Here is a 20510-nt window from a genome sequence, read left to right as displayed (position 1 = left end):
TTAGGCTCTTTTCAAACTACAGGCTCCTTGAACACATTCTTATGGCCTTGCATATATGCATGTGTTCTTTGATTCACCTTCCTGATTGCATTAAACTATATTCCTTGTATAATAAACCACCACCTGTTAGTGTGTGTTTTAAAGTTGTAGCTTTGAACATTTTTCCAATAAGCAATGGAACGAAATGTATGACCCAATAATGACAAAACTGCCCATTTCAGAAGAGTTTAATCATAAAAGGCCACTCAAACTTCTGTCATTACAATCCACGAGTATCAGTCAATAAGCACAATCTCTGCAGAAGTAAAATTCATCCGAATAATTCTACATTAGAAATTTGTAACTAATAAAAGGCTGTTACTGCCTGACAACTTTACATTTCAGTGTCTCATCTCCAAATTCAGTGCTTGCTGCCCTTAAAGAATTAATTGCCTATGTTACATTAGAGAAAAAGATACATCGGTAATATTGCAGTAGGGAGTGACTGAGAGCCTGACACACAAGTTCATAGTTACTAAGCATCTTGTACAAAGGAGGACACAGTAAGAAATGCAGAACCCCTATCCCCTGTAAAATGCACCAAACAATCGGCAACTAGGTTATTACATACCATACCTCCTTTACCTCTCAAACACTTAGCAAAAGAAATCTGAACAAAGCCTAATATAATGGGGGGAGGCAAAGGCCCCCAAACAGGGACAGATTATAAATGTTGCTCTTACAGGCTTAGAAAGTTGCTAGAATAACAGCATTTGTCTTGGCATACATTTTCTGAAGGAAATGAAGGTTAAAATTTGAATGTATGACATTTAGTTATTTAAATCTTCAGTGATTATCGAAAGAAAACCACAAATTTTATGAGGACTAGGCCAAAAATATGAGGCACAAATCTGTACAGTTGAGAGGTATTCATACCTCTCAACTTCTTAGTGCAAGAAATCTGGACAAAGCCTAACATAATGTGGATGCAGTGGCCAAAAAAAATAGGGATAGATTTTAAATATTGCACTTTAAAGTTGCTAGACTTACAGGATTTGTGTTAACTTGCATTTCACGAAGAACACAAAAAAGTCACAATGGGGAAAGATCATTTTTTAAAGTACTGCATTTAGAAATGGGAAAGGAGAGACTAGCTCAAGAAAGATTTCAAGAGTAGCCCACAGAGAGTGTCAAAAAGAGGTATACTTTTTGTTTACAAGCTTCAAATAGTACATTAGTTTACTCCCATGGTAGGTTGAGTATCCACTGGAATTGGTTGATTATCAGAGCCCATTTTACTATGGATCATTAGTGTCTTTAGATCCACTGTAACATTTTCAGAATATAAAAACACAGTTCTCAATCTTTTACCACATGAATTAGGAACAAAGCCAAAAGTACTATGGGAGAAGAGCAAAAAGATCCAGACTCAGGGATGCATTTTAACTTCTATATATCTAGTTGCTTACACATATTTTGCATTAGCATGCCCATTTTGAAGAATATAAACTATGACTCCAGTGTCTCCCATCATTTAGTGACAGCAATCCTCAAGAATCAGTGCAAGGCCAAAAAGAAAAAAAAATATTTAAAATATGTCTATATACTCGTATCTCTCTCTCTATATATATTTATCTGTCTGTATATCCTATCTATATCTAGATAAATCCATATTTATAGATATCAGAGGCATAGCTAGTTCAACCTCCCTGCTCAAACCGAACAAAAAAAGGGCAGCTCTGATAGACTGGTTATGGCAGTCTGAAGCAAAGGCGATAGTTGCATACGGTAAATGGAATACATACCTCTCACCTGTACAGATTTTCACAGAATGTCGAGATTTTTGCCTTATTTTTGATGTGTTTCCTAAAATCTGTATTTTTCTGGCAAATAGCTGAGGATTGAAGTTATTAAATAATGACAAACATTTAAGGCTCCACATCCTTTAAAAAAATTCATGCTAATGCAAAACCTATTATTCTAATAACTTTCTAAGTTTATAAGAGCAATATTTAAAAACTGTCCCTATTTGTCCCCCCCCCCCATCATTTTAGGCTTCGTCCAGATTTTTTGCTCTAAGAGGTATGATGGAATAGCTGTAGAAAGTGTGTGCCTTTGTGTTAACAACACTTATTCTTGTAAAGCACCAAGGCCTGTACACAGTCTTCAGGACTTTCATTTAACATTTCGGAGGTAGATGGACACGGTGAAGAAGGAAGTATGTAACAGTGTTAGTTGAACAAAACACACACATGCACCTTCTCTCTCATATACACACATACTGTCTCACACAGTAACACACACTTTATCTGTCATACAAACAGAACAAGCACTTAACATACTACATTGACATATTCATATATGCAGCAACTTAGTAATAATCACCTAACTTATTTAGAAGAATAGTTTTTTTCTTCTTGAAACATACAGAGTATCTCCTACTGGTCTGACTACCACCACTGTAGTGATTACTACTGATATGGCAAATGCATCTACCCGGTTAACATAAATCAGCAAACAATTAAATAGCACAATACTGATTAGCTATCTCAGAGTTTTACTACCCATTGCAACCCATTCACAAAAAAACACCTTTAAAATTTTTTAAGGCAACTTATATTGCCATTCAGTTACACACACACACACACACACACACACACACACACACACACACACACACACACACACAAACACACTATATATAGGGTGACAGCATCTGCATTCAAACCATTAATAAAACATTCACTTTAAACATGCTCAACATGCAGTGATTTCAGTTTTGAAGCTGGAGACATGATATTCTACTAGTCAAAAATGCCCAGATGATGCATCAATTCACTAACTTCAAACAAAACGTTTATGCTACATGACCAATGTGCAATCTCCAACTGCCCAACTACGGTATTATCAAAAGTTTTAGGGAGTGTATTCTTTCAATTTCAGCTGTCCTTCCTGTTAATTCAGTTACCATTTTTGTGTCAGTAGTAGAAGGAATACGTAACACCAGAATCCATGCAGTTCCTTCTTAACAATAGTTCAGCAAGTTCAACTACTGCCATTTTATCTACACAGCCTTTTAATTTCACCATCAATACAAAAAGTCAAGTCTTATTTCAATACACATTTTATAAAGTATCAGACTTCTCCTGTTTATTTTGCCCACTATCACACTTGACTGGAAATTGTTATTGGTTTCTACCTTCTTGTGAAACATTAAATAATCAACACAAAAATAATCCAGGATACAGACCCACCAACCACAATTGTTTAAGTAATCCAAAAACATCATAATAGGCAGTCAAATTAAAACTATGAAATTATTTAAAATTCTTGCAAAAAAACTATCAATAACTGTTGCACGTGGGGACTAAGCCAAAATATATGGGCGTAACAGTTAAACAAGCAACAACGTGCTCTACCTCACTATGTACAGTTTTTGACAAGCAACGCAGGTAAAAAAAAAATCACAATAGATATTATACAATTGCATTTAAGACGTCTATTAAGTTGTCCATCAGAATACTAATGGCACAGGACATGATATAACAGGAACATAATGTAGAACAAATTGGCAAAATGTGGAACACCTGAAAACAGTTTACTAACAACTTCAACTAGGAATCTCACATGATGGTTAAATGTGGTACTTTAGACTTCTAAAAGTTTTTTTAATGAATTAATAAGAATCTGTATTATTTACAAAAAATATGGGTTAAAAAATTCTTAAAACTGAATACTTGACAGACAGACCATTCAAAATGGAACTGGGAAGAACACACCATTTTTAAGATTAGTAATGAAAAATGTTCTTCATAATTAAGTACACTTGAGAGACGTGATGCTAACAGCAAACACCCACACAAATCTTTCTTCCTTGAGGTCAATATTCATGCTTATCATGCTATTTTAAAGGGCACAAACGTGGATGGAATGTAAAGTCTCATTCAGCATCAATCACACAGTCATTTAGCTAAACCATTCATGACATGTAATTTTGTAATAAAAAAAAATACTACATTGTTCAAAAACTGAATAACTCTGCAACCTAAATAGACAACTTTAACAACTAAGTAACTTGCTCTTTAAAATGAGCATTTCTTTTGGCAAACCTGTATTACTGTTCCCAGGTTGACATCTGGCTGTTCCTTGTTGCTGCACATGCTATCGGCAGGTAAACTCATTGTACTTGAACAAAATGCTTTAAAGAATCAGTTTCTTGAATAAAATTACAAATTAATAAAGTAAAACTTAAGATTCGGTTTAAAACACTCCCCCAAACTGCCTTCTTTTCTCTAGCGTGTGGGTTCTGTATTTAATACAGAGCTTTGCAAATCCGTCATTGCACATTTGTGGATCAACTGAAACTTTAACAAAAAGTACACTAACCTCCTGAAATCTGTGCATCCTGATATTCGTGTTTTCTGCACTGCAGGTTTCAGGCAGAAACTGAATGTGGGGCAGCAGATGTTCCCATGGCAACTAGCCTCTTTCAAAGCCGTTGTCATGGAAATCCAACGCTCTTCCTAATTTTTGCCACGGCAAAAGGACACCAATGATCGGGCCCCCAGTTTCCTGGAGACCAAGGCATGCTTTGGAAGTAAGATTTCTGTGTGTCCCGGGACATGGCGAAATCAAAGCTATTATCTCTGGGTATGGTGACGGTTTGTACGGCGGTCAGAACAGAGAGAGCTACAGAAGGAGAGAGGATTCAAAAATACTACAATAATATCATCAGTGCCCAGGGCTGTTTACATTTTAAGCCACTCTGTTATTTATCAAAAATGTGCCACCTACATATACACATACTATCACACACAGTAACACACACTTTATCTCTCTCATACAAACAGAACGAGTAATTTAAATTCCACACACATACATGCATATACACACACACACACATGCACTCTCTTGCATACAGAAGCGAACAGCTTAAATTACAAACACAAATATACACTTGCTTTCTTTTTAAACCACACACGTACACATGACCTTAACCCCTCTGTTAACTGAACAGTTAACCTCTGTGAACTTAAGTTTCGCGCGTGACAGCAGAAGTTTTATTTTTTAAACCTGTTGAAGCCTTCCAGCCAAACTGAAGCTATAAAAGTGTGAGAGCGGTCACCCTTCCCCCTCTCCCTATTGTTTTGGTGCCCTTCACTCAGACAGGGCGCCGAGAAGATAGCAAAATAACAAAAGAAATTAAATTTAAATAAATACATAAAAATGTGTCCTTTACGAGGCCGGCCTGTACGGCACCCTAGGCGGTCACCTAGTTCGCCTATACCTAAGGCCGGCCCTGGTTAGGTTTGCTCCTGGGGCTCAGGGTAAAGCTATTTCAAAACAAACCATATCCAAATGGATTGCTCATTGTATTCACTTTTGTTACCTTCAGCATGGGAAGGTTCCCCCTCAGGGTATTAGGACCCATTCTACTAGAGCAGCCTCTAACTCTGCAGCCTTTCTGAGAGGTGTGCATACTAAGGACATTCTAGAAGCAGCTACTTGGTCTTCTGTCCATACTTTCACAAAGCATTACAATCTACCTTTGTTTTCTAAATCCAGGGCTGGTTTTGCTTCTGCAGTTTTGCAGGGCCTTCTTACCAACCCTTAATCTGTGATCCTTCCTCCACCCTTTGTTTTTTTTTTGGTCTTTGGGAATCAACTCATATGTGAGGACTGCGACAGTGAAACACAAAGAACAAAGTACAGTTGTGTACACTTACCATAAATGTAGATGTTCGAGTGTATTCACTGTTGCAGACCTGGTTTCCCACCCTCCATTCCCCCTTTTTTCCCTAAGGCACACACTATATACTTTTTTATTTTTTGTATGACATATGTCCAGGGTGCTACCTTCCTGGGTTAGCCTTCTTTTAGAGGCTCCTGACAGTTAAGGCAAGAAAAACTGAGGAAATGGCGCCGGCTGCCTCCCTTTATACCCGACGTTCTGACATCAGTTTTACAACCGGCAGCAGCCGATGCCATATACCAAGGACTCTGATATTCGGGCCAACTGAGGGCTAGCGGGAGCCGGATAACCCATATGTGAGGTCTGCAACAGTGAATACACTCAAACATCTACATGTATGGTAAGTGTACACAACTGTACTTTACTAATGGTGCCACAGAGAGGACCAAAAGAAATATGCTTTGAGAAGAATGGTAAGCATCCAGTTAAGGGTATTCCTATGACCAGGAAATGTATCAGTACGAGTTGGGAAGGCTGACAAGAGGAGCAAGAAAAAATACACCTCAGGGTAGAAAAAAAGGGAGCCTTGGTAGTGCACACCCATTTAGTATTTTGGTCTTGCAGAAATACAAGTTCAGTCCAGGAGATGCCAATAAGACATGAAAGGGTACTACCAGCCATTTCAGTTAGAGAGCCTGAGGCCTGGGGAGCACTAAGATGCAACTACAGTTAGGTTCTTGTGGAAGAGTACTGGAAAATCTAAGATAATGTGGTGCAGATATGGTGAGATGACATGGTGAGTAGAATTAAAGGAACCGCTAAGGTTTTATTCAGAGAAGATGGTAACACCTCCTGCTGCCTGAGCCGATTGTCTAGCCTGTAAATTGTAAAATATGGAAGTATTACCATGAAATATCAAACATGAGTGTGCAGATAGGACTGTGAAATAGCTGCATGACAAATGCGACTCTTGCAAATGGACACCAAAATAAAATCACAAAACAGTGACATTTCCAAAAATTATATAATAAGTACCACTAAAAAGTATTTTTATTGCATGGGTAAGCCACCTTCAGTTTCAGTGGGTGGGCCAGGACCTCATACCCAGACTGTTTATAGATACTAACTCATGAGATTGCTATATCACAGGGTGAAGTAAAATACCTGAGATACCACAATCTTGTTTTCAAACAGAAAATACATTGATGACAGAACAGTGATCACACAACACTGTGCCCTAGATTTAAACCCAACACCTCTCTCAAGTCATATGAGAGTTGTACTGAATGATCACAGTAAATAAGTGGAATTTTGTTAAAAATACTTCTGACATTCATGTGAATGAATAGCATAACATTTCATATACTGAAAATATAATATCAGGGAGACAGCTGTGTGATGGCAGAATGAACAATGAAAAGGGAAAGGTCTGAATTTTGGGGGTTATGCGTAGGCTATACTAAATAAGAGACCTAAGGAGCTGGTGAACATGCATTTTCCCAAGTACTGCTAAACATCAATTGATATGATCAGCCAATGTAAGATAATGATTGTAATTATCCTTATGGTTTGGCCAAGGCTGTATATTTGCTTTAAAGTGTTTTGTGAAGTGCTGGGTGTTGAAGAACTTAGAATGAAGGTAGCATCTACATGGGCAGTAATAGACATGAGGGATCTGATGTTGTTAATCTTTGTTCATTCCTTACTGATGAATTATCGGTTCCAGCCACAGAACCGAGCCAGTCAATATCAAGCTCGCGTCAGCCAAAAACTCTCGAGCCAAGGTCCTACCCAGAATGCTCTGTACCCTGTTACCTCAGATCTCATTTGCCGCATTGCTGAACAGCCGTGTCAAGCCACTCTCTCAGCTAAGTGTCTAATTTTTGACAGTTTATATATTAATACTCTAAAATTTTCTCAAACGTTTATTCTGATATTTTCCTACCCTATTGCACACTTTAGACTCTCTCCCTTTAGTCTTTTCTCTTTATTATCCTCTTTTCTTACCTTGTGGTAATTCTCCATTACCATCGTTGGTAATCCTTCCTTTTCTCCTTTACCCTTTTCTTGGGTAGCTATTATTCTTCCTTTTGCTACTGTGCTTCTTCTGCACAATAGCTTTGTTGGATAAGAAAAGTTCCATTGGTTTCAAGCAGTGCAAGGATTGCGGCCGTAAGTTACCGCTTTCCGATGGCCATGACTTATGTGTCTACTGTCTTAATGTCTCTCACTTGACTGTAGATCCTCCATGTGGGATCTGTAAAAACTTCTCTACCAGGACTCTCAACGAGAGGAAGAATAAGTTAATTTTGAAAGGTCTCCTCAAGTCTCCTTTCTCTGAGGCTATTTCTGGGTCAGAGGGCTCACCCCCTCCTGTTAAACCCCACAAGAGGTGTTCTTCCTCTTTGAAGTAACTCCCTTCTTCACCCTGTGGAGATCGTAGGGAGTAGACTCACAAGAAGGTGAAATTGATTACTGCTCTGGCACTGCCACCTGTCACCCTGTTGGCTCCAGGCTCAGCAATGCCCCAAATGAACCTGACTACAGCCATGTCTCCTTTATTAATATCAGCACCGGAGTTCCTAGTGCAGACAACTATGGATGTTCTTCGTGTTTCACTGTTGCAGTCATTATATTTGGGTAATCTGCTGGCAGGTTGCCCTCAGTCGGCCTGAATTCCAAAGTCTTGGGTCCTGCGTTGGTTGCTGTCTTCTCTTCCATGATGTCAGGTCGTCAGGGGTATAAAACATGCAGCCAACACCATTTTCTTTAGTCTTTCATGCCACGCGGTGCCCGAAGCAAAAGCATTTCGCAAGTGCCGGTCGGCCGACTACTGAAATATTCGAGTTTGAGTTTCAGATCCAAAGTCTTCACTAAAGCTAAGTACCCCATTGGGGAAACTTTTATCTTGCTTTTTGTTGATGTCAGAATGTGCAGAAAATAAAGAATTGCAGGAATTAGTGCATGCAGCTGAACAAATTGGAAAGCATACTTTGCAATGTGGTTTTGATTCCTTGGAGGCCTCCTGCAAGGCCGCAGTTACTGGATCTGAGATTAGGAGGCATGCCTGGTTAAAGGAACAGAATTTGTCTGATCATCTTAAAGCTAAATTGCTAGATGCACCTTTACAGCATGATTTTCTGTTTGGTATTAAGGCAGAAGAGGTTTTAAAGAAAATGGAAGATAAAGCTAAGTCTATGCAAACTGTTAAAGACTTCTTACAAGTGCAGCCACCGAGATTCAGTAGACACTGGCCTACAAAAATCTGGTCCTTTCCAGTGTCAGACAGCTCAAAGGGGCAAATCCAGATGCCCTAAAGGTTCCAGATACCAGACACAAGATTCATATAGGTCAAAGCAATGGGGCGCTTCCACCTCCAAATCTGGAGGAGATAAAGCGCAAACCTACTGAAAGCAATCCCAATGACTTTCCTCTGTGTACACCAAGCACTTATCTTTTGGCAGCACCCATAGTGGGAAAATTAGCACTTTTTGCTCAAAACTGGCAGTTAATAACCCAGGACAAATGGGTACTAAACATCGTATCACAGGGATACAGATTTCATTTCCACACTCTGCCAATGGCAGATGGTTGGCCAGATCTGCCAAAAAATCAATGGGCAGAGGCACAGAAACAGGTTGCGTCCCTCATGGATATGGGGGTCATTCAGACAGTACCAGAACAGGAAAAAGGACAAGGTTTTTACTCAAGACTGTTCTTGGTACACAGAAAGGATAAGGCCTGGTGGCCAATACCGGACTTATCAATTTTGAACACATACCTGGACATTCAAAAATTCAAAATGCTGACTTTGCAGCAGCTTCTGCCCATGCTGGGCAAGAATGCTTGGCTGGTAACATTAGACCTAAAAGAGGCATACCTGCATGTTCCAATAAGACAATCGTGCAGAGGATACCTCAGATTCAAGGCTGGCGTAATGCATTACCAATTCTCTGCACTGTCCTTTGGCTTATCTACTGTGCCCAGGGTCTTTACAAAGTGCCTGGCACCAGTAATCGCATTTTGCAGACAAAAAAGTATACAAATATATCCTTACTTGGAGGGTTTTCTCATTCCAGCAGAGAACAAAGACACTCTTCTTCAACACCTGGTGTTTGTAAAAAGACTTCTAACATGCCTAGGGTACACAATAAACGAAAGAAATCACAACTGGTACCCTCTCAAAAGATAACATTCCTGGGTGCAAGCTTGAATACAACTGCCCAGATGGCTTACCTCACGCCAGACAAACAAAGGCAACTGATTGCTTACTTCAAACTGATGGCAAAAACCCCCCAGTTATCTGCAAGACAAATTCTGCAGGCTCTGGGCTTCATGGCATCCAGCATCCTACTGATTCCATAGCAAGACTGCATACGAGGAAACTTCAATGGTACCTAAAAAGTTTATGGAGTCAACATTCTCACAGTCTGGAAGCAATGATTCCTCTAATTTCCTGCCTACAACAGGAGTTTCTGTGGTGGGCAAAGGCATGTCACCAACACGGGCCTTCACTCTCCCCCCTGCCAGCCAAACCTTAACAACAGACACATTGGATTATGCCTGGGGGGGCCACATGGCAGGAAGGTGCATTCAGGGCATATGGACCCCAAAACAACTGCATCTACATATCACCAGAAAGAGATGCTAGCTGTTCAAAATGCCCTAACAGCCTTCAAGGACTTATTTCATCCAGGACAACTACTGATAAAGACGGACAACACCACAGTCATGTGGTATATAAACAAGCAAGGGGGCACAGAATCATACCCCCTTTGCAGATTAGCCATGGCACTGTGGGACACAGCTTTGACCTACCAGATACATCTTCAAGCTCAATTCCTGCCAGGAAAACAAAATACACTGGCAGACGATTTAAGCAGAAACCTTATGGATCCTCACGAGTGGAAACTAAATCCACAAGTCTCCAGCATGATAACAGAAAAATGGGGGAGCCCAGACATAGATCTATTTGCCTCTCCTCAAAATTATCAATTGAAAAGATTCTGCACAAGGACTTATCACAGACAAGCATGGAAAGTAGACGCCCTATCCTTCAGTTGGAAAAACCTATCAGTTTACGCCTTTCCTCCTCTGCCTCTTCTCCCCAAGGTCCTCCTAAAAGTCAGACAACAGAAACCAAAGATGATACTAATTGCCCCGGACTGGCCCCGCCAGTACTGGTACCCAATCCTAAGGAACTTGTCTCAATACCCAGCTTGGACCTTACCTCAAAGACCTCAACTACTGTCCCAGCAAAACAATCAGATCCTGCACAATCAGCTACAGGCACTGAACCTGGCAGCATGGCTGATCATGTAGTTATACAAACAACACCACTCAGTAAAGCTGTGATGGATGTCATTTTGGAAGCCAGAAGGCCTAGTACTAGAAAATCTTATGCTGACAAATGGAAGAGATTCTGTGCTTGGAATCAAGCACAAGGAATTGATACTGCAGAACCAAATATTCCTCAGATATTACAATACTTAACTGAGATGCTTGACAAAGGCCTTTCTTTCTCATCAATTAAAATCCATGCCTCTGCCATTTCGGCTCATTACAATACAGAGCCACCAATTCTTTCTCATCCTTTACTAAAGCAGTATCTTAGAGGAGCCAAAAATTTAAGGCCTCCTAGAAGATCACCATTACCTGCATGGGACCTCAATTATGTGTTGGAAAAGCTCACCCTGCATCTATTTGAACCAGCTGCTGCTGCTGATTCTTATCATGGAAAACAGCTCTGCTACTAGCAATTACTTCAGCAGGAAGAGTATCAGAGCTACAGGCCCTCATGGATGTAGAGCCTTTTATCATATTTTACCCAGACAGGGTGTCTCTGAGGACAAATCCTACTTTTATGCCCAAGGTGGTTTCCAATGGGGCTCTTAACCAAACAATTCATCTGCCAACCTTTTATCTACATCCGCAGAACAAGGGGGAGAGAATTCTGCATTCCTCGGATGTACACAGGCAGCTAAGATTCTACTTGAGCAGGACTAAAGCTCTAAGAAAAACTGAGCAATTACTAGTGTCATATGCTGCAGGATCAGAAGGAAAGGCTATTATGAAGCAGACAATTTCAAAGTGGATAAGCCACTGCATCCGTTTCTGCTACTTACACCATGGCAAACCTGTGCCCAAGGGCATTAGTTCTCATTCCACCAGAGCTGCAGCTATTTCAGCAGCCTTTCTCAGAGGAGTACCAACCAAAGACATTGTAGAGGCTGCTACTTGGAGTTCTGTCCATACCTTTTCAAAGCATTATCATTTGCCTCTCTACTCTAAGCCCAGGGCAGGCTTTGCCACTGCAGTGCTGCAGGGCATTATAGCCGCACCTAATGCTGTTTAGCACCAGCCTCCCAACCATAGCTTTGGGATTCTACCCAAATGTAATGACTGCAACAGTGAAACAAGAAGAACATAGTACAGTTGTGTACACTTACCATGAATGTAGATGTTCGAGTGTATTCACTGTTGCAGTCCAGGTTACCCTCCAGCCATCCCCCTGTCATTCTTGAGTTTATCTTTCCTTCTCTATCTTCTACAATCTATGTGGTGTATTTGCTTGTAGATGAAGGTAAAGTTTATAATGATGCATGTATATATGTTTGTTGTTGTTTGTCTTTCGGCTTTTCCTGGTTAGGGGTTGCCACAGCGAAACTACGGTCCGCTAATGATTTGCAGTTGGTTTTTATGGTGTCAAGTTGCCAGCCCGATGCCCAGCCTTCAACAAAGGTACGCCCATTCAACGCATGTCTTTTGAATGCCCACTCGACCGCGGGGAGAACATGCAGACTCCACACAGAAGGCACTCCCAACCCAAGCCGAGAATCGAACGGGAGAACCTCTTGCTGTGAGGCAACAATGCTACTGCTGCACCACCGCAGAATGATGCATGTATATATATATATATATATATATATATATATATATATATTTTTTTTTTGCTACCTTTTTGGGGGCACCTGGCATCTTAAAACCTGACATCGGGGGCAAGAAAAACTAAAGAAAATGGTGTCAGCTGCATGTTTTATACCCCTGATGACCTGACATCATGGAAGAGAAGACAGCAACCGACGCAGGACCCAAGACTTTGGCATTCAGGTCGACTGAGGGCAACCTGCCAGCAGATTACACAGATGTAATGACTGCAACAGTGAATACACTCGAACATCTACATTTCTGGCAAGTGTACACAACTGTACTTTCTGACAGTTCTGTCGCAACCCCCAACGGCACCGTCAGTACATGTTCAGTCCCCTTCTGCACCGTTGGTACACAGTCACCTTCAGCTCCAAGTATGACTCTTCTGTACTCCAAGCAACAGACTTTTTCGGCACTGACATGTACTTTGGTGCAGTCCTTCTCGGCACCATCCTTATTGCCGGTGCAGACACTTTCGACTACGGCACCGTACCCTTTGGGGCAGACCTTTGCCTTTACGATGCAGACACCTTCAACTACCATGGCGCTGATATCTTTTGTGCAGACTTTTTCCACACTGTTTTCTTCAGTGCAGACTTCCTCAGCTCCAAGCTCTGCACCTATTGAATTAGCAAAGACCAAATATTCCCCTTCATTGGATCTTTTTGCAAGCAGTCAGTATAGTCCTTTCCTGGAAAGGCCAGAATCGCCATCAGCCTTCTCCATGAGATCAACCAAGAGTCTTTCTGAGCAGGATGTGTTGCGGCTTGTTGACCAGTTGCTTGTGGCCAGAGGTCTGTCTCAACCAAAGTCCACGTTCCCTCATTCAGGTGAGCGTATTTTGCATCAAACCTTAACGTATACTCCTCCTTCGACTTCCACTCAAGTATTGAAGCCTATTACTCTGACAGCATCTTCCCTCCCTCCGACTCCAATAGTGGATCTCATTTTGGAAACAGAGTCATCCTTGTGGCCTTCGGTGCACTGGGCATCGAGCTCTTCTCAGGCCAGTGACTGTGCCATTGAGAAGGGCATTTCTGGTTCCACGATGATTTTTTTCTGTGGCACCTTCCAGGGATGCTCTCTCTCTTACGGTTCACGGTCCTTGAGACTCCTGGTCAGGGAGTGGGCTCATTGGGACAGGGTGTGACCCCGGTTCTGAGGTTGTCATGCTCGGTTCCCGGCTCCCATCCCTCCTTGGGTGGGCCAGCCTTCCAGGCCATGGAGAGGGCACTTGCCTCCACTGGCAAAGCTCATTTGTCCCCTCCCCCCTCTGTGCCGCAAATGCCACAAGCTTCAACTCCAGGACACCGGGCACAAGAACCTCAGGTCTCTCCTCCTTAGGAGACCCCCTTTTTGCAGTCTTCCCCAGAACCTCCCACTAAGGAAGCACCCTGCAAAGCATCATGTAAGAGGAAACACATGGACTCCACTGAGGAGTCATTGACTGAAGATACGGATTTTGATGACGGAGAAGGGTCCCCATGGTCACCCTCTGATGAAGTGTCCTTTGGTGACATCTTCGAGATCCTTAGACAGAGGGGTAACTGGAAGCCCTCTAATCCTTCCTGTGAGGAATCTATTCCTTCAGACTTTTCGTGCCCTGCCCCCTTCCTCCTGGGTCACCCCGCCTGCCGATGAGCTCATCCAGCTCATCGTGCAGCGCGCATGGAAGGCTCCTGATACCATGGAAGCGATACCTAAGAGGCCAAATAAAATATTATCGCCCCCTGCCGAGCACCCTCACTAGTCACATAGTCTCCCAGTAGATGCTATGGTGGTGGCAGGTGCTACTAAGAAGGATTTCGCAGAAGAGAGCCAAACTATCCATCCATCCAACAAGGAGTCCCAGGCAAATGACAGATTAAGGAAGCGTGTGTTTGCTCGCCGTAAGGTTTTTGAATTATTTGGCACATTTTACCAGGCTTCAGTGAGATCTTATCAACCAGCTCTCTGAAACCTTGGCAGGAGCTGTTTCTGATGAAGTCCGTGATAATGTGGCTTCTCAGATAGCCACCCTAGAGTCCATTTCCAACTCTTCCATGTGTCTTATTTCTCATGCAGCAGAAGGGGTGGCTAGAGCAGTAGGTGCAGGTATAGTTACCAGACAACATGCTTGGATGTGCCTTTATAGACTTTGTGGACTTCTTTAAGGCTTCCTTCATGAATGCCCCTATAGAGGCTGATTCTTTGTTTGGCCCTAAAATCAAGGATACACTGGCACTGTGCGAACAAGATGGCAAGACCTTGTCTGCTGTTGGTGTCAGACACTCCACCCCTCAGCAATTCTAGTCTGGAAATCAGAGGAGTGGAAAGATCTGGCACAAGAAATCACAGAATTCTTTCCGGGATGCACGTGCTGAATTTTCCCCTAAAGGCAGAGGGGGAAACTCCAATGGAAGACACCCCTTACAGGGCAGAGGAGGTCCGCAAAATCAGGGTTTCAGAGATTCTTTCTCTGCCCAACCCTATCAGCGCTCCTGAAACGTTGCCAAACTGCTCACCTCTGGAAGCAGTCGGGGGTCATTTCACCTTGTACCCTGCTGCCTGGCAAAACGTAACAACCAACTCTTGGGTACAACGGATTATATCCAGAGGCTATCACATCCCCTTCCATCTTTGCCCAGTCTCATCAAGAGTGTTACCCGATGTCCCCCCCCCAGTCAAAGGGAAACAGCAGCACATGAAATCAAAAAGCTGCTACAAAAGAGAGTCTTCTAGATTGTCCCCCCAGACCAGATAGGATCCGGATTTTACTCAACGTTCTTTTTAGTGCCAAAAAAGACAGGGGACTGGAGATCATTTCTGGATCTCAGTACACTAAACAAATTTGTAAAAACAGAGAAATTCCGGATGGTCGTGGTTCAGTTTATCCTACCTCTTCTGGAAGAAGACAATTGGATGTGCTCTGCGGATCTTCAAGATGCGTATTACCACATAAAAATGGACAAATGCTCAAGAAGATACCTCCACTTCAGTATAGGAGCCAGTCACTACCAGTTTTGAGCCCTACCCTTTGGTCTCTGTACAGCCCCAGAGTGTTCACAAAATGCATGGCAGTGGTTATCGCTCACTTGCGACTTCAAGGATTCCAGGCATTTCCATATCTAGACGACTGGCTCCTTACCGCCCCCACCAAGCATCTACTGGAAGAAGCCCTGCAGTATACTCTCTTAACAGCTCGAAGCATACCTCTCAACCTGGAAACATCAAAAATCTGGACAAGGCCAGTGAAAAATAGGTACAAATCTGTACGCTGATTAGCATAAAATTTGCATACATAATTGTGCAACCCCGCCCACTCCAATAGAATTGTGGGATACAAACTTTCAAGTGCAAACTGAAGAACAGACAAAAGAATATGGCACCACTGACCAGAGTCCCCCTGCAGCCATTCCAATGTCCTGTTACCTGGCTACATCACCCCATTTACCATAAACAGTAATGTGTGCATACTGCTTTACTTCTACAATGATTTGGAGTTTTTTTTTTTTTTTTTACATTTTATAGCCCAATGCACAAACACCAATAGATATCTGATAAACAAAGCAATACCGTCTCACAATGAAAATAGATTTGGCATTAAAACTTCTGCGCCCTTGAAACTCATTCATTGAAACGGCATTGAAACCCACACCACATCCAAAGAAAATGCATCTGGGCATTGGTGGATAAAGATTACCTTTGGACTGTTTTCAAATCATAGGCCCCTTGCACACAAAACAAGAAACAATAAACCTTCCTGACTTTACTAAATTATATTCCTTGTGTAATACAGCACACTTGTTAGAGCACATTTTAAATTTGTTTGACCATTTTTCCAGTAGGCAATGAAACAAAATGCATGACCAATAAATGACAAAACTGCCCAATTCAGAACATTTCCATCATGTCTACTTCCACACACACACACACACAATACATATATATATATATGTATATACATATTATATAAATAAAATAGAATGACAGGAGTGTAAGCCATAAGTATCTTGCATAGCTTCTCGCACTTATTTTCAATTTCAGTATTTATTTTTTTGGTGGAGGGGACAAAAGGCCAAAAACCAGACAGGGACACATTTTAAACATTGCTTGTATAATTTTGGAAAGTTGCTAGAATAAAATGCGTCACCACCATGCATTTCACCGCTAAGTCTTGAAACCAGGACCCTGTCCACTACAGTCAAAGCAGTACATCATTGTGCTAAATCAACAGTTTCCTGAAAGATAGGAAGACTGAAATTTAAATGGCTATCATTTAGTGAATTCAGTTCTCACTTCTTACCATAGCTGTCAACCTCTTAGCAAAAAAAACCTGGAAAAACCAATAATGGTGGAATACAGAATTCAGTTCTCACCATACATAGCTCTCAATGTCTTAGCACAAAAAACCTAGACAAAGCCAATAATGGGGGAATACAGCTCAAAAATAGGGACATGTTTCAAATACTGATCTTATAAATTTAGAAAATTGCTAGAATAAGGTTGTTACCACTGATTTTCTTAAGAATATGATGTCTGAAATTCAAATGCCTGTCATTTAGTGAATTCAATCCTTCAGTGATTTGCCACAAAAATCCTAAAAACCACAGATTTTATGAGGAAAAGAACAAAAATATGAGGTATAAACTCACAAGTGGTGGTAGCTAGGGACTTTAGGCTCTTTTTTACCTGTACCCAACATACAGGGTTTGAGCCTGAGTACCTCTAGCCACCTGGGGCATTTTCACACACACACCTTGATGGAGTTATACAGCCATCTTGAACACGTTTACCATAAGATTCAGGCTCTACACATAATCACTGCTCAAATGTCAGGATTATAGTTCACATCAGTGGTAGCTCTGGGACTATTGTAGTAATTTCTATAAGGTGTTCAGGGGTGAATGTTTATATAAGTTTGGCTATGTCCCACCCTCTTTCACCCCCCCAAAAAAAGGTTGTAGACCACACTGATAAAGTGCAAGTACAAAGAGTTGATCCAGTGTGCCGTAATGAAGATAATACTCCCATGATGCATAGTAAATCAGACATTCAGCTAGTGGATGAAATCATCATTTGAGTGTTAGTTTACATTTTCACAGGAAGGCTGAGAAATCTGATCTCACCATAACTGATACCTTCTGGCACCTTCACTGAAAACTTCACTGAAAACTGGCACCTCCACCTTTTTTGTTAAGAGCTGTTGCTGAGCCTTCCAGTAAAAATTGTAAAAGATGCATTAACTACACCGTCAACAATGTCCAGTACCTTCATTTCTATCCCTATCTCATGTATTTCATACACTGTTTCCCCTTCTCATAGCACAGTTGAGTCACTGTAATGACTTCATTTTCTAAAATAGAACTCTATCCGCTTTTAGTACTTCTAGAGAAAGACATGCATCTGCTAGAGTTCAGAGTTGCACAGTGTTCTTTCTAACTTTAAGCAGTGATATCACAAAGGTTTGCATTTCTTACACCTTATTGAAAACAGTGGGCAATATCCTGTCTCCTCTTCTTGTGTTGCTAGATAGTTTGGCAGAGGCTTTTAAATGCTATCCAGAAGTTATATTCCATGGTCTATTTCCCCTCAACAGCAGGAGCTTCAGTTTTGTGATTTCTAGCAAAAAGCAAGGAAAACTGCAGCTGTAATAATTTTCCAAATCTAGATTTCCCCCATACTAACATTGCAAGAAAGGCCTTTTTCCTTAATCTTAGTTTTCCTCACTGCTAGTTTGCAGCTGTGTGCCCTAGTTACCATTAGAAGTTCCAAACACCTTTTTTACATACATTACCACTGCTTCAAGTACTGTGTTTTGAACAGGGTCCATTCAAATTTAACATCCCCAGCTTTCACTTTCAGCTTCGAGACTCGCAAAAAAATAGCTTAAAAAGCATCACACACACACCAGCCGTTTCCTTCAATAATGGAAAATCAATACTTGCAACTTGCAAATAAATAGCATAAAAGCAGTAGTCGTTTCCTTCAGGAATTAAAAGCAGCAGTCATTTCCTTCCCATACCTTGAAAGCCAAACAGTGAAGCCTACTTGCAAAATACCTTAAGCTGTAGTGAAGCCTAGCTGGAATTAAAGCAGCAGTTGTTTCCCTAGAAAGACAATCAGGGAAACCTAAAACACTTGCGACTTACAAAATACAGCCGGAATTAAAACCAGTGGTTCGCAACTTGCTCCCTTGAAAGCCAAACAGAAGCAGTGAAGCCTAAAACACTCGCGACTTGCAAAATACAGCCAGAATTAAAAGCAGCAGTCTGCAACTTGCTCCCTTGAAAGCCAAACAGTAAAACCCGAAACACTCGTAACTTGCAAAATACAGCCAGAGCCAGAATTAAAAGCAGCAGTCAGATACTTGCTCCCTTGAAAGCCAAACAGTAACAGTGAAGCCTAAAACACTTGCAAAATACATTCAGAATTAAAAGCAGCAGTCATTTCCAATACCTTAAGCTCTATACCTTGAAAAAGCAGTAGCTGACACACTCCTGAAACTGTTCACAAGAAGATAAAAAAATACTTGCAAAAAGACGATAAAGCAGTACAGTACCCACGCTTGCAGCATTTGTAGTCCTTTAATATTATCACTTATCAATTATCACTTCGCACGCCATATGTCAGATAAGGGTTTAAAACTAAACTTGTTTAAAACAGTGTCTTTCAAATAACATATGGCTCAACACATACCTTTAAATTGGTATTTCTCAAGTAAGAGGGGTGGCAGGTCTCTATCTTTACCTGTACACTGTGTCTCTCAGATAAGTGGCTTGGCCCACCTGCGTCCTGCAAAACGCCTCTCCATCCTGTACCAGTACCATAGAAAATGTTCCGATGAACGGTGACGCATCAACGCATTTCAAGAAAAACACCTTAATCTTAAGCTCCTGCTCCACATAAAACGACAGGCTCCAGCTCCACGACAAAAACAGCAGCAGTCTAACTTCCTTACAGCCCAGCCAGCATTTTAAACAGAAGCCCGCTTGAACAGTCCAGACGGAAATGTGAGCAGAGCTCAATTCCGATAGGCTGGTAGCACGGATGGCGCTGACGTCATCGCGCACGCGATGACGTCAGCGAAATAGCGCGAAATGTAAAAATAAATTGGAAATAAATCGGAAATGATGGGGTGTCACTCGGGAATCGTGGCACCCCATCATTTGGACCCCAAAACTCGGAAAAAAACGAGTAATTCGGGACGGTTGGGAGGTTTGGCTCGAAGCCTGGCAATCAATATAAATTGGGAGAAATCCAAAACAACCCCAACTCAGTCTTTGGAATTCTTAGAGGTACTGTTGGACACGAGAAATTGCACAGCATTCCTTCTAGAACACAGACTTCAGAGAATAAGACAAGTTCAACCACTGCTCTATCACCATAAATCCCCAGCTCGATCTATACTTCAGCTATTGGGGTCAATGGCAGCTTCGATTACCATTGTTCCCCTAGCCAGATTCCACATGAGACTTCTTCAGTGGCTACTTCTCACTCAGTGGTACCCTCTACAACACCCTTTGTCTTTTCAAATAAGTGTGACTCAGAGATGCAAGCAAAATTTACTGTGCTGGACGTCTCGAAATCCCCAGCAATGGTCTCACCCTTTCACCCCCCATCAACCAATAGCCACAGTGAGCACGGGCACCTCCCTGATGGGGTGCGGGGGCTATGTCAGGGAAACTTTGAATAAGGCACCTGGTTGGAGACAGAGGCCCTTTTGCATATCAATGTCCTGGAACTGAGGGTGGTGCTTCTAGCGTTGCAAGCATTTCACTCCATCCTTCCATCAGGGACTATTGGGATCCAATCAGACAACATGTCAGTGGTCTGGTACATCAACAAACAAGGGGTCAGCAGAACTTACCCATTATGCCAAGAGGCTTTGAGAATATGGCAATGGGCGATAGCTCACAACTGCTTTCTG

At 41.7% G+C, this 20510-nt stretch overlaps 1 protein-coding gene across 1 annotated transcript in view; it reads left to right on the top strand.

Moving 5' to 3' along the window:
* The window catches only part of SLC45A3 (solute carrier family 45 member 3), an 895193-nt gene that overhangs the window by 335318 nt on the left and 539365 nt on the right, over positions 1 to 20510 (top strand). The gene's annotated exons all lie outside the window — the stretch shown is intronic.

This window comes from Protopterus annectens, chromosome 7.part0, assembly GCF_019279795.1.
Source record: "Protopterus annectens isolate FY-2018-M chromosome 7.part0, PAN1.0, whole genome shotgun sequence".
NCBI classification, from domain to species: Eukaryota; Metazoa; Chordata; order Ceratodontiformes; family Protopteridae; genus Protopterus; species Protopterus annectens.
This window is presented reverse-complemented; position numbering and strand designations above follow the sequence as displayed.